The following is a 15,054-nucleotide window of genomic DNA, read 5'->3' as shown; positions in this document are numbered from 1 at the left end:
GGGCCGTAAAGTCTGTAATTTTAATAGCCGAGGTACCATACATGTGTATTCAAGGTCAAAATAATGGTGTCCATTCTTTGGAAACTGGCACCCTAACTTTTGGTGTCTCCCGCATATACCGGTAGTTGTAGATATTGTGAAAGCAACAGTACATCCCGCATTGTGTGACCCGTGTAATTATTCCTTGCCACATTTGAGGCCAGAAAAGTCCGAGAACAGGGAAAAAGAAATTCAGACAGGTTTTACAAAATTAGGACAGGTATGCCATGGCCAAATTTACGGAGAAGCACATCCCAAAACCAGAATTTTGAGGTTTAAAGTGGATTTTTGATCCTCAATTCGGCCCAAACCGGACTTTCAAAAGCCAGCGGGATTGTTTCCGATGAAAGGACTGTACAATCAGACCTCGCTTAACCGCACACATCTGTTTTCCACAAAAATATCCGGATAGGCGAGGGAACTGGATAACTGAACACACATACTGTATATGCATGTGGCATGTCAAAAGCAGTGACATCGTACATACATGTAGACGGGTCCTATGCAGTACAACTAGCGTGCACGGTATGTAAAACAAGCCAGAAAAATGACAAGTGCATGCAAATGAGTGTTGTCCGCATGCACCCAGCAGGTCAAGGATCTCATTTGCTTGTACAACTCCCTGATTCTAGCTTCTGCAAGCCACATGCAACCGGACACGACGAAGCTTTTTCTACACATTTTAACCAGTTTGTACACAAAATCATGCAACGGTATGCGGATCGCGAGGTCCGGATATGTTGTATGCATAACATACCGGTATGCTGCACATCGGTAACCAGCGATTTTCTTCCGGATGGCGAGGGACCAGGATAAACGAGGTCCGACTGTAGTATCATGAGTAGAGTAGAGTCACTCTACTGATAGAGGTAGAAGGAAGAGGTAAGTGCACGAACGCTGTCCTACTGGATTTAGTAGTTTTCACGATATGTACGTGAACGTTTTCTTCTCTATGAAGCTGTGTACAACTCCTTGATCATGCTGAAACTCCCGTACCTCTACTAAGGGTTGGTTCACTTAAGCAAAATCGGCACCGCAAGACATCGGCGGTGAGCCAGCTCCCGATCCGTTGCACATACGGTTCGAGTACCAAATCTACTACAAAATAGTGCAGAATGTGCCCAAATGCTACGACAGGTTTGCCAATTGAAGCTTGCATTCTTTGTTTCTTCAGTAGTTCAAGGTCTTTCGGTGAAGGCCACTTGGTGCTACCTTTTACTGGAGATCATGAAACTACTTCTACACATTTTGTTGCAGTCTAGTAAGCGTTGTGTCGAAATTATGCTTGCAAACGTTGATGAAGTCACAAGAACTTGCGAATGTATCTATCATATTTTTCATTCGTTTCAATTGTATTTGTCTCATGAGTTGGACAACAGTCAAGCAGATCATCGGAGAAGGACGGGTTGGTATGCTGACTTATTAGCCACCTTGAAGAGACTACAAGAATGGAGAGCGGACCTCCTCTCCAGCTTTTATTCACGGTTCGCGTGAGACTCTGCTGGAAACCGAGTTTTTCCGCATCCGTAGGAACGCCACCACCCTTCAAGGATAAAGGCGCAGATGCAGCTCCTAAATCGGTGGGAGGTGAGTAGATCAGCTCAACAGCAAGTGGTCAAAGACCGAAAATCCCATTCACTGCATCCATGTTCTCCTCGTGCCAGGCTCTCTAACTTCAATTCAGGAAAATGTAGGACAAGTGTTGATTTGAAAATTGACAAAGTCTGGCTCCCGGCAGCCGGCGATCACCGGCGCGAACGGTTCACAAACCGCTTTTGGTCAAAATTCTACGGGCTCGGCGCCGGGGCAGATCGCAAGAGTTGAGCACTGTCCAACTTTGCCGGCAGTCCTTTGCGATATTTTACCGTATGATTTTGTTACGACTCCGCTGGTTCACAGAATCGCAATGCGCCGGGAGAGGTTGCAAGTGGCCCGATCCCGATGACTCCCGGCGCGTACCGGCGATATGTGAACCAACCCTAACTTCTACCGACCTCTACCAGCTTCAAACCTGGTAGAGCCTGTAGAGAAGGATGGAATCTACTTTTTGAGTAGAAAAAAACAGAATGCATCCACCTTAATAAGTATTTTCTATGCAAACGTGTAGATCAAAAATGGGCAAGAGTGTGCAACTCCTATCTCGAGCTCCGATAGATTCACCCACGGCAGAATTTTTTATTGTGTCATTCTTCGGCAGAAGAACGATCAAGTGCGTGTGCTTTCCCGCGTTTGTCTCATAGATAATGGTGTCAGCTCATCGCGTTCAGAGCATGATGGATCGACTGTGCATTGTTCTGCTTTTCCTAACGAAGCTAGGATTCAATAATTCTTTGTGCTCTGATTTCCGGCAAACCATGGCGGCATCAGTGGTTCAAATCGTCCTACCTTCGGATGTGATGGAAACGTTTTGTCGTTTGCTGGAGGAGCATTGAGTCGCACACTATTGCTGATATGCTCTTGGTGCTGGCACAGCTGCTAAAGATAGGCTTTGTGTGGACACTGAGTATGAATGATCGTGAGAATTTGGTGGAAAATTGCTCACTTAAAACTACAGTGTGCAACTCTTACAAGAAGCAAAGGATTTGCGAAAATTACAGTATATAGTATTTTGGATTTTTGAAAATGGTATTCCTTCGGCAAAGTGACCGATTCTCTCTGGGTTTTCTTTGCTCAGCACGCACAAACACAATCACACACACACACACACACACACACACACACACACACACACACACACACACACACACACACACACACACACACACACACACACACACACACACACGTACACATATATACCCACCCACCGACCCACTTCCTCACTGCCATGACTGGTCATGTACACACGCGTATAGACACGTACACACACCTATATATACACACACACTAACATGTTATGCGCAGCTGCGAGAGAGAGAGAAAGAAAGAGAGAGAGAGAGAGAGAGAGGGAGAGAGAGAGAGAAAGAGAGAGAGAGAGAGAGAGAGAGAAAGAGAGAGAGAGAGAGAGAGAGAGAGAGAGAGAGAGAGAGAGAGAGAGAGAGAGAGAGAGAGAGAGAGAGAGAGAGAGAGAGAGAGAGAGAGAGAGAGAGAGAGAGAGAGAGAGAGAGAGAGAGAGAGAGAGAGAGAGAGAGAGAGAGAGAGGGAAAGAGAGAGAGAGAGAAAGAGAGAGAGAGAGAGAAAGAAGGAGAGGAAAGAAGGAGAGAAAAAGAGAGAGAGACAAGGAGAGAGAGAGAGAGAGAGAGAGAGAGAGAGAGAGAGAGAGAGAGAGAGAAGAGGGAGAGAGAGGAGTGGGAGAGAAACAAGACAAGGAAACTCACTGTGATCACAAATAACTCCGGAGTAATTCTTGTGGCACTCACACGCGCCCGTCTTGTCATTGGGGGTACCAGCCAAACACGTTCCTGAAGGAGATATGAAGAAGAAGAAGAAGAAGAAGAAGAAGAAGAAGAAGAAGAAGAAGAAGAAGAAGAAGAAGAAGAAGAAGAAGAAGAAGAAGAAGGAAAGTAATTCGCACCAATAAAAACTGGTGGGTAAAAAAACCGTCTCGACTGTTTTTTAGGCAGTGACGGAGAAAGTAAAAGGAGAAAAGAAAAAGAAAAAAGGAAGTGGATGCCACTGTGGGCCAATGCCTGGGGTTGAGCAAAAACGGTGAAGGCTGAAAAGCTCTTCAGAGCGGGAGCAGGCCAGTACTCAGCGTAGTGCAATATGGACGAGACTGTTGTAGTGAAGTTGTGGACGAGACTGTTGTAGTGAAGTTGTGTTGTGGCGCCGTGCAGCTAAACAGCAGCTAGGTGCAGCGAAAGCATACAGCAAATGGCAGCGCGCAGTGTTGTGGCTTTGTGCAATAGTAGCTCTATGCGGCGAAAGCATCTACTGATAGACTCGCTCCAGCGCGGCGCAGCACAAGCAAGTAGACTAGAAAAACGAAAAAAAAGGGAACAAAAGCTCGACTAGGTTGGCGAACACCCACCCCCGGCCCTTTAGAAGCCGGTGTGGCGAGTTAAAACCAAAAGAAGAAGAAGAAGAATGAGTTGGGAGACGGGTTCCCTCACCAACTATCCACTCATAACGATGCAGTATCGTTTGCGAGATCTCCAGAACGTACAGTACATTGGCAAAGAAGAACAATATGAAAACTGAATACCAAACGGCAACCAAACAACACCAGAACTCAGCGCAGAAGTAGCACACCAAACTCCAAAGCCATCACCACGCAGGTTCCACCAAAGCGGATCCGCGAAAGCGGAGAATCCGCTCGCATTTTTTTGGCGTAGCGAAATCCAAACTTTCCGCCAAAGCGAAACTTACGGCGGGGGGGGGGGGTACTCGTTGGCGGAACCGCCAAAAAAGTGCATGTGTGACCGCGCCCTAAACAACAAAGGCTTGTTATTGTCCTTAGTCCGAGCACGATTTTGTTCCCAATACAATTATCTCTCGTCCTATCTCATGTCTTCAGCACACTTGCTGTCATCATCAATGTGTCCTGCAGGTAAGTAAAGGGTGTAGCTGGGGTGCTGCTGGAACTACAAGAAAGTGTGCGTTCAACGAGGATTACCATGGCAACTCCTGTGATCGCGGTAAGATTACCACGGTGACTCGTTGTGATTGCATTAATTCTCCGCATCTCAATTTGCTGGCAAAATAGAGAGGGAGTTAAAGGGGAAGTATACCCTAAAATCAAATTTTCACCAGTTGTAGTCTTCTGGGTGCTGAGTCGAATGGTCTTGGTCCGAGGAAGCTGCGACGCTCCCTTCCTACTTGAATCCCAATCGAACTCGCGCACTTCCACCGAAACTGGGTGACTGCGCCCTACTAGATGGGGATTTGTATGCAAAATGTCACTAAAAGCGCCATTTCGTTCTTATAAAAGCACGGATGACCGCGATTGGCCCATATGTTGTAGTCTTTTGGACGCTGAGTCGACTGGTTTTGGTCCGAAAAGGCTGCGATGCAGCGTTCCTCCTTTATTCCCAATCGAACATGGTTGAACAAGCGGTCACGTGCTCCTGCGTACACCAGTCACCTGGTCACCGTGCCTGCAGGGTACAACTTACTAGCCTGTTTGACCTTTTTTGGGTGCAGTCCTGTCACTCGAGTTGAACTCGAGTTGAACCTTGGTGTGAAAGTTGTCACCTGCTGGCGCGGTGACCAGGTGATTTGGGCACCCAGGAGCACGTGACCGCTTGTTCAACCATGTTCGATTGGGAATAAAGGAGGAACGCTGCATCGCAGCCTTTTCGGACCAAAACCAGTCGACTCAGCGTCCAAAAGACTACAACATATGGGCCAATCGCGGTCATCCGTGCTTTTATAAGAACGAAATGGCGCTTTTAGTGACATTTTGCATACAAATCCCCATCTAGTAGGGCGCAGTCACCCAGTTTCGGTGGAAGTGCGCGAGTTCGATTGGGATTCAAGTAGGAAGGGAGCGTCGCAGCTTCCTCGGACCAAGACCATTCGACTCAGCACCCAGAAGACTACAACTGGTGAAAATTTGATTTTAGGGTATACTTCCCCTTTAACAATTTTCATGTTTGCTTTCTCTTCACATACATATAGGCAGAAGAAAAGTTTAAGCTAGCCAGTTTAGAAAAAGAGAGTATCTTCATGCTCGCTTGAGACCAAGTCAGACTGAGCTCTAAATCCATCACGCAGACAGCACTTACGGCTGAGACACAATGGCTTATCAGGCAACACCCATCCTTCACGCTCCTTACAGCTGGCACGGCCAATTGTAAAGTACGCATCATGACAATTTGCCTCAATCTGGTGGGAAAACGTTGTGATACTCAGATTTCCATTGGCAATTTGAAGTTGTGGACAATAGTTCACACCTGCAGATAGTGACATGGAAACAAGCAGTATAAACTCGGATGTTGAGCCAATAATAAATGTAGAAAGGAAAAGAACATAATATATATGGATACGAGTTGAGAGCAAGTGTCCACCACTGTGACTAGATGCTATATACAGCCAGAAAGTGCAACAAATAGATTTTTGGTTGGAGGAAAGCAAATCAGCACACGAAGCACAGAAGCCATATAATTTTTTTTCGACTAGGCTTTTCATTCCATTACTCTTCAGGTCGAATACAATGGAGATTAACAAGGTAGTAAGCAAGTCCTTATAACCGGCACTTTTGGCGGGCAGAGCATTGACAAAAATAGCACTTGAAAAATAGCACTACAGTCCATTTCAAAACTATAGACGCGTACCTAGGCAAAAACCGTTGTGCCAGCATCTATACCACATAAAATCTGTGATCACTTTGTGCATAATTTTTTCCAAATTGGGCGTCTGTTATCCAATCCTTTAGAAACTATATGAGAGTAATTGTGGAGCGATCCTGAGCAATATTCCGAAAACTATTCTCAAAAAGTTCCAGCCAAATTTGAAATATTTCAAAAACCCTACGCGTCTATAGTTTTGAAATGCATTGTAGTGGCGCCAACAGCATATTTGGCGGTCAGAGCATAGACCAAATAGCACTTTAAAAGATAGCGCTCGTGGCGACAAGTACACAGTGAGACAATGAATATCACCAGTATCAGACAACAGTGGGGACCACGGTCCTACAAGTAGGCCGTTGGCGCCATTAGCGCTATTTTTCAAGTGCTATTTTTCAAGTGCTATTTTTGTCAATGCTCTGCCCGCCAAAAGTGCGGGTTATAAGGACTTGCTTACTACCTTGTTAATCACCATTGTATTCGACCTGAAGAGTAATGGAATGAAAAGCCTAGTCGAACAAATGATATGGCTTCTGTGCTTCGTGTGCTAAAGTGCAACAACTAGGCACAACACTGATAGAGTAATGAGACATTCAACGACCTGATACCTAGCTTCAACACATCGTACTCTTACGTCGTGTCCATATATTCTTTTCCTTTCTGCAAACAGGACTATCAACTTTGTGAGAAGAAATGAGGACCAAGGAACTACACGTTGCGCTATACTGTCCACTAACACCACCAGCTACTTAACCGTGAATCAGCTCATGCGATAACGTTGCACTTCACTGACCAACGGTACTGACGTTCTACACCTAACTGGCAATCAGCTCTAACACATCTTGGAGGCGCACACCAACAGCCTTCCAGCGCGAAAATGTGGCGCCCCTACCCATTTGTCGATTTTGTGTTTTTTCATGGAATGGTGTAAACACAAAAATGCAGTCACTAACAGGAGGTTCATAAAAGGCTCACTTGTCCGGGGTGAGGTGGGGGGGGGGGGGTTCAGCCCTGTACATTGCATTTTTGCATGGCAAGACAATTTGGAATATGGAAAAAATGCATGACGAGGTCCATAACCCCAAGAGTGTGCAACCCTGTAAATGGGTATCCGCGCGGCGGAATTCCAACATTACGTCAAACATGATGTACACGTTCATTGCGCTTGTACTACTCCCTGGTTCCAAGCACCGTGGAATGCGGAGTTTTGTCCTTTGTGGCTCGGCGGCATGACGTAATGTTGGAATTCCGCCGCGCAGTGGGCCTAAAGCAGCCAGGCCCCAGTTGCACACTCTTGGGGTTATGGACTCTTGATGCCATTGTACAGTGTTTGGGGGGGGGGGGGACTAGTGACTAGTAACGCCAGGCATGGCATACTATCCCGCACATGCCACGCATCGCAGCTGAATACCGTACCGTACACATGAACACACCAGTTGGCTCTCGTCACTGGCGTTACTTCAGTTCGAATAACAAGCACGATGGCCTAGTTCTTGCAAACTTGCAGGGCACTGCAAATCCTAGATACTGGTAGTTACGGTATCCGGCCTGGTGGCACCCGCACAGACTTACGTCGCTGGCACAACACGTCGGGAGCTGTTATTGACGGGTTGGTCACAGTAGTGTAGGTAATCTTCCTTGGTACAGTGTCCACCCACGTCCATATACCACCATAGGCGCCACGATAGATTGCACACTCCACTACGCCGGGTGTCAACACCTCCATCTGCTGGCTCCGGCAGAACATTTGAGAGGTGTAAAAATTGTACCGTGACCCGTCAAACGAGCGAATCACAAGAAATTCACCGCCGGGCGCGCGGCAGTAGAGCTTTTCTGTCACAAGACGATCAGTCATAAGAACAGAAACAGAACATGTCATGCTTCCGTTGATTTCACTTCCTCAAAATTCAATATGTGAGTTGCAACACAAAAGGGAACACAGCATTGCCTGTATGGAAGACTACTGCAAAATCAGACCCTCGAGGACTGCTATGTGTTTTACCATGTTGAGGCCAAGTAAAACATTTGATTTTTATCGTCTGCGTCTGCCCCAATTTTTGGCCTGCCCGGCCTCAGTTTTTTTAAGTACACTGTTTGTGTACGAATCTAGGGGCGTGCTTGACTTTTTTGGGTGGGCACACTTTTCAAGCATGCGCTGCTCACTGCAACACGCGCACATGCACTGCATGCGTTTTTCACCTCTACGTTCACGGGCGTAAGAATTTTACGTGAAACTTCACCTCTCTAATACCATGGAAAATCCTGAAAAATGTCCTGCGCACGACTTTCAGCCGCGGCTGACTCTTAGACGGTTTGTTTCAGCCACAGCTTGTACAAGTGGCCAGAAGCCGAAAAACAAAATTAATTCTAATTATTTTGAATGCGCTTGAAAGTTGGAACACACCAATTATACCGCTTGCATGTCTTTATTCTATGCATTTTCTAATACAATTTCCTGCATCTTTCTGTGAGAACCGGACCTAAGGGACGGTGAGAAGGCAATCATGCCTGTGCAATTATTGGTGAAGTAAAATAAAAGTCAAAAACAACAACAACAACAACAACAACAACAACCGTACACTTAAGTACACAACTCTGTATGCTCGTGTAGCGACCACCCCAGGCACCCCTGCCCGTACACTTTAAAAGTAGTCATTAACCCCTAGGCCCTGCCCACCCAATTCTTCCTCACTCTTTCTCCTTTCTTAAACTATTATCTCTTATTGGCCACTGGCTATCGTGAGAATAAAGATTTGAAACAACAACAACAACAACAACAACAACAACAACAACAACAACAACAACAACAACAACTTCGCGAAATCCCTTCTCGTACTCCCTTCAAATCCCAGATATCCCTGCTGTTGCACAACTCTGTATGCTCGTGTAGCGACCACCCCCTGCCCGTACACTTAAGTAGTCATTAACCCCTAGGCCCTCCCCACCCAATTCTTCCTCACTCTTTCTCCTTTCTTAAACTATTATCTCTTATTGGCCACTGGCTATCGTGAGAAAAAAGATTTGAAACAACAACAACAACAACAACAACAACAACAACTTCGCGAAATCCCTTCTCGTACTCCCTTCAAATCCCAGATATCCCTGCTGTTGCACAACTCTGTATGCTCGTGTAGCGACCACCCCCTGCCCGTACACTTAAGTAGTCATTAACCCCTAGGCCCTCCCCACCCAATTCTTCCTCACTCTTTCTCCTTTCTTACACTATTATCTCTTATTGGCCACTGGCTATCGTGAGAATAAAGATTTGAAACTCTTCAAGACTGCACCCGGAACCTACAACAGAGTGTCACAGCAGCTGGAGACTGGCTTAAAAGATGGCACCTGCTGGGTAACACAAAGAAAACAGTCATCCTCCCGTTCTACCACAATACCCCCCCCCCCCCTAAACAGCTACCCCAGATCACCCTCAGGAACAGTCCGCTTACCGTAGGACAAAAACACTAACACCTCGGAATAATCTTTCAGCATGACCTCCGTTGGACGGAGCATGTTGAATACATGAGCCAGAGCACGCTAAAATATGACCACAGACCAAAAATTCGATTTTCAGCTTTTTGTTCAAAAATGATCTAACACACCTAATGTTCGATGTCTGAAAGTTTTGGATTGATCTGACACGTCTAAGTGTTGCTACAGTGGTAGTATATGTTGCACTGTTGCAATTGCGGAATTCTATGTACAGCAATGGGATTGCCATTTTTGCACACAATTGATATGCCCCTTGGTTCATCCTTTCCGGGTCAGTTCCTCTGTCCAGGGTCTTATAGCATGAGCTGACAGATACTCAGCCACATCCGAATTGTCTATAGGCAGCTGAGCTGGGTGTCCGAAATACCTCCTGTTTGGAGCACCACTGGAGAACCGCCAGGGAAAACACGGTCAACATTTGTAGATGGCCGAAGAAGTTGGCACTCCATGTCCTCTCCATCACACTCCACCTGTACTTTCAGATATACAGTATACACTGCTGCACAGAGTCTTCCTCAACATACTTGACGTCGCACTAATGTTCCCCACACCAAAGCCCATCTGCACACGGTTTTCTCCGCTCGCCAGAGAGTACTGCTTTCGCTGCATACTGCTCGTGCTAGCAATGTTCCACATAAGGGTACTCAAATTATCGACTTGAGCACAGGGTTCGTAGCACAACATATACACAAAATTTCAGGGGATTTCCAGGGGCATTTCAAGGGTATTCACAGATGGCATAGTCGCTAGACACCACATATCCGTAGCCACACAGAGGTTCACTGATTCAGAATGTCAACAATCGAAGATTTGATCATCAATACTACAAGTAGTAGAGCCACCGTCACCATCACGCTTCTCCATCGCTAAGTTCTTAGCGAACTAGCCAGTCTTTGTACGGGTCCAAAGACAACCAGCGATCGTTGAAAACACACTTGCCTTTCGGCATGGAGAACAAGTACAACTCTGTAAGACTTCTTCGGCATTCCGAAAAAAAACTGAAGACACTTTGTCTTGTTGAAGGCCAAAACAAACAAATAAAACGGAAAGGCAGTTGTAGTGGCGGATTCCAGTTTCGCTACAGTCAGGAACCGTCGTGCCGCAGTCGATAGTCATGGCGATCAAGGCTCAAATGTAAAAAATACCTTTAAGATCTACGCGAGCTGCGCTGGCCGCTGAGGCCGTCTACTCACATGACCTGCACAGGTGACCGGTCTAGCACTCGTAGAGCTATGCATATCATCAAGAGTACAGAGGGGGTTATGTACTCTTGATATCATGTCAGTCAGTCGCTGAGTACGGAGGTCTACCAGGTCGCGTGATCTGGAAAACAAATTTCAGGGGATTCAAGGAACATTTTCTATAAAATACAAAATTTGAGGGGATTTCAGGGAATTCCCGGGGGAAGAAAAACAGGGTTTTCAAGGGTTTTCAAGGGTGCTACGCACCCTGTGAGCAAGTTGAGGGAGCAGCAGAGTCCATTGATTGTTTTTGCACTTGCAACCAATACTGGCATTGTCCCGGATATGTGCAGCTGTAACAGTTCCCTGTTAGTGCTAACCTTATCTGCCCTCTAGCTCTGTATCTTGCACCTTTCCCTATCCTGTCAGCACTCGCGTTATCACCTTAGGGCACGAACTGCCCTATATCAGTTGTGTTGCCTTGAGCAAGCATTGTCTCTTCCAAGAATACCTTCAAACGGTTACACTGGTAGCGGAGGATGGTTAACATGGTGTTCTTGGAGCTCGCCATTGTCGTGGCGATCCTTGTTCTTTCGGTGTTGCTATTCAGGTTGGCCAGCGAGGTCCGTGAAGCCAGTCGCCAAGTCAGCGCCTGTCTGAGCAACCGACAACAACCGCTCCCTGTGCCGCCCGCTCATTCGTCCGGGAAGCCTCGGCACGCTAAGGAGCCGCCGATCTTCGATGGCAAGCCCTCGCAGTTCAAGGAGTGGGCTTTCTCCATTGAGCTGGCGATTCGGTCACTGGGAATCACCGACTCATCGGTGATGGTGGATTACGCAGCGGGCTTCCTGAGCGGCAACGCAAAGCTATGGCTCATCGCATCGTTGGATACGGGTGTGGAGTTCTCGAAGTGGCCAGCGCTGCGTGAAGCCCTCGCCAAGGTGTACAGTCCGTTGCATCATCAAGAGCGGGTGCGGCTGGATCTCTTCGCTGTCAGGCAGCACTCAAGCTTGGAGAGCTATGTCACCGAGTTCTCACGCCTAAGCCTACAAGTGCCTGAGATCGACGAGCTGACCCGAGGACTGCTGTTCGTAAATGGACTGCACCCATCTGTCAAGACCCGGGTGCTGCGAGAGCACCCCACTGATCTGAGCCAGGCGATCAGGTCAGCGCAAACGGCGGACCAACAGCCGAACCCGATTCAGCACCGAAGTCAGCCCGTACGACCCCAAAGGCTAACACCGGAGGAGAGGCGTCCCCTGAGTCGGCAGGGTGGATGTTTCGCTTGTCGGAAGCCAGGTCACCTAGCTCGGGATTGTCCCAGCAATCAACACCCAAACGCTGGTCGCCAGTGAAGAATGGCGTGCGCTCGCTGGCGACCAAGCGGAAAGCACCCAACGGTTACCCGGTTGACATACGCAACCGTTACAGCGTACTAGAGCTGGAAGAACCGACGCTGCAAGCTGATTCGGAAGATGTTGCCGAACAGGAATCCCATGTCAGCAACGTTGATCTCGCAGTACAGGACACGGAGCTTCCTTTGGAGCATGACCTTCTCCGTGTTGAGGGCAGGATCAACGGCCGCCGGGCAATTATGCTCATTGACTCGGGATCGACGCACGACTTCATATCGGAAGCTTTCGTGCAAAGAAACGGCCTTGTTACGGAGAGCAAGGATGAAACACTGAAGGTAACCCTGGCTGATGGCTCATCGACATCATCGGGACTGCAGAGGACCGGTCCGGTAAAGGTTATCGTGAAAGACTTCAGCGACACCCAATGTCTCAGTACTCCTTGTCAGTTTTGTGCCATTTTGTCGCACTTGCTGGCTGTATAAGATCTGGTTACGTTGGTGGACAGTTTGTCATAACTCGTCACATTTTGTCCTTTTTCCTTTCTTCATCATAACTATAATGGCTCACCATCCGAGTTCAAATAATAATAATAATAATAACTTTATTAAGAAGACCCAACGGCCTATCGTGGGGTCCGTCGCATTGAAGGATGATGGTACAAGAGAGTACAGATTGGGAAAAAGGGGTGGGGGATCTACGATGAACAGGGTAACGGCATGCCAGCGAGTAGACCTGAATACTGACAAGAATGTTTGCGCAGCTCTTTCTTGAATACATGGACAGAAGATTCCGAAGTCAATGTGGGTGGGAGACAATTCCATAAAAGGGAGGTTTTGAATAAAAAATTGCATTATACTGCTTTAACCAACTTTCGAGCGCCATATCTTTATCATCGTTTCTCCTATCGCAAAAGCGATTACACCATTGGACAGCTTGGAGCTTCTTCTTTGATCCACATATTTCGATATTTGCAAAAGGACTAAAAACGATGGAGTTACGACGGTTTTACGGTACGCACATGATATCAGTCATTAATGACTGATGCACCGCAAAGGGTTAATTAATAAGGCAATAAGCAGAATCAGCGAAGCGGACATTGGACGTAGTCATGAACAAAAAAAAAGATGGATACAAGTTTCCGAACACGTTTTCTAGAGACATTCATCAGAGAAAATACGTCTCAATACTGAAATCTAGGAAAGTTCTTTTTTTGCATTCCATTGAAGTTTTCTATGCATAAATTGGTCTGGAAAGCCGATAGCATTACCATTCTGATACAGAAACGTGCAATAGAGAGCGAATGATGACGCTCATTATTCGCTCCCTTGTCACTGGACAGCTCTGTCCGTTTGGTTTAAGGGAGCGAATGATGACGCTCATCATTCACTCCCTTGTCACTGGACAGCTCCGTTCGTTTGGTTTAGCGAATTCAAATAAAGAAAACCACCAACAAACAAACAATACCAAAGAATGTCGCGTTCTTAAAAACCTTGGAGTTCGTTCTTAAATCCAGGCTGGGGCATTCTTAGTAGTGTTGAAACGAGCGTATCTATAAAAGAGGAGCGATCAGTTCCACTAACGAGCGAGCTAACGAGTTTCATTGATGCGCATGTGGCAAATATGATTTTTTGAATATATTTTTTTCTAAGAAAGTTCGATTTTTTTTCAGCTGGTTCAATTCATCACCGCCGGCATTTGGGGTTGCTGCTGCTTCACTTCGGACTGCTATTTGGTGTCGAGATGTATTTTCAGCGGCGTTGTTGAGTAGCCTTTGTAAGAATAGACCCTTTTGCAAAGATTGCAAGTAGCCCTGGTCTTCGCTGCACCGCGGGAGAAAACTTCCAAACGACTGAGCGTAACTTTCACCCGAATGGAGAGGTGACCGAACGCGGCATATCCTGCGACAGGTCAGCAGATGCGAAACAATACATCAGTAGAGTCCACCAAAGCTGCAACGACAACTGAAAAACTCAAGAGTCGTGCAGGCATACAGTCACTGTAACTGCGAGTGATTTTCACTTTGCGCGGGACTGGACTCTCGATCGACCAGGGACTTGTAAAATAGTTTACGACTCCCCGGTCGACATTATACTGCCATGTGTACAAAGTACGGTGTTCGTTAGTGCAAACAAGCTGGCCGCACAAACGAGCCGAGTTTCTGGCGAGCGAGCTAACGAGTACCCGTTGAGATCGTTTGAACACTAGTTCTTAGATTTCCAGCCTGACGTTTTTGGGAGTACACGTCTACCGTAACTTATCTTTTTCTCGTTGTCTTACTAGTAGAAAGATAATCATTGCCTCCAGGTGTGTACCGGAGAGAGTTCATTTGTTTTTTCCACTCGGCCACATACCACACTTGTACACTCGGACGTCTCTTATCCGGGCACATTGGGACCGGGCACTGCCCGTATCTCAGATTTGCCCGTATCTCAGGATAACTCATCTACCATGTATCATTATCATTTTTGAAGAAGTTTTTTTGGCGCATATTGCACATGTTCAGGTTACAAAAATAATCCATGGATAAAAATGTGTGGATTACACAGGTTGGCAGTGACAAATAAGCACTTGTGCATTCGGAAAAAAAGTTCAACCCCCCAAATTCCAAGCATTTTTGTCATAGGAACTCAAGCTGAGGGTGGCCGGTAGAGAGACGTGCCCGTATCTGAGGCGTCCGGATAAGAGGCGTTTGAGTGTACCACCATGCAACATGTGAAAACGGGCATGCCACTAGTAAGCGTTGGTCCTGCACACGACAGGAAT

Source organism: Sycon ciliatum, chromosome 3 (genome assembly GCF_964019385.1).
Source record: "Sycon ciliatum chromosome 3, ocSycCili1.1, whole genome shotgun sequence".
Classification (NCBI taxonomy): domain Eukaryota; kingdom Metazoa; phylum Porifera; class Calcarea; order Leucosolenida; family Sycettidae; genus Sycon; species Sycon ciliatum.
Note: the sequence above shows the minus strand (reverse complement) of the source record.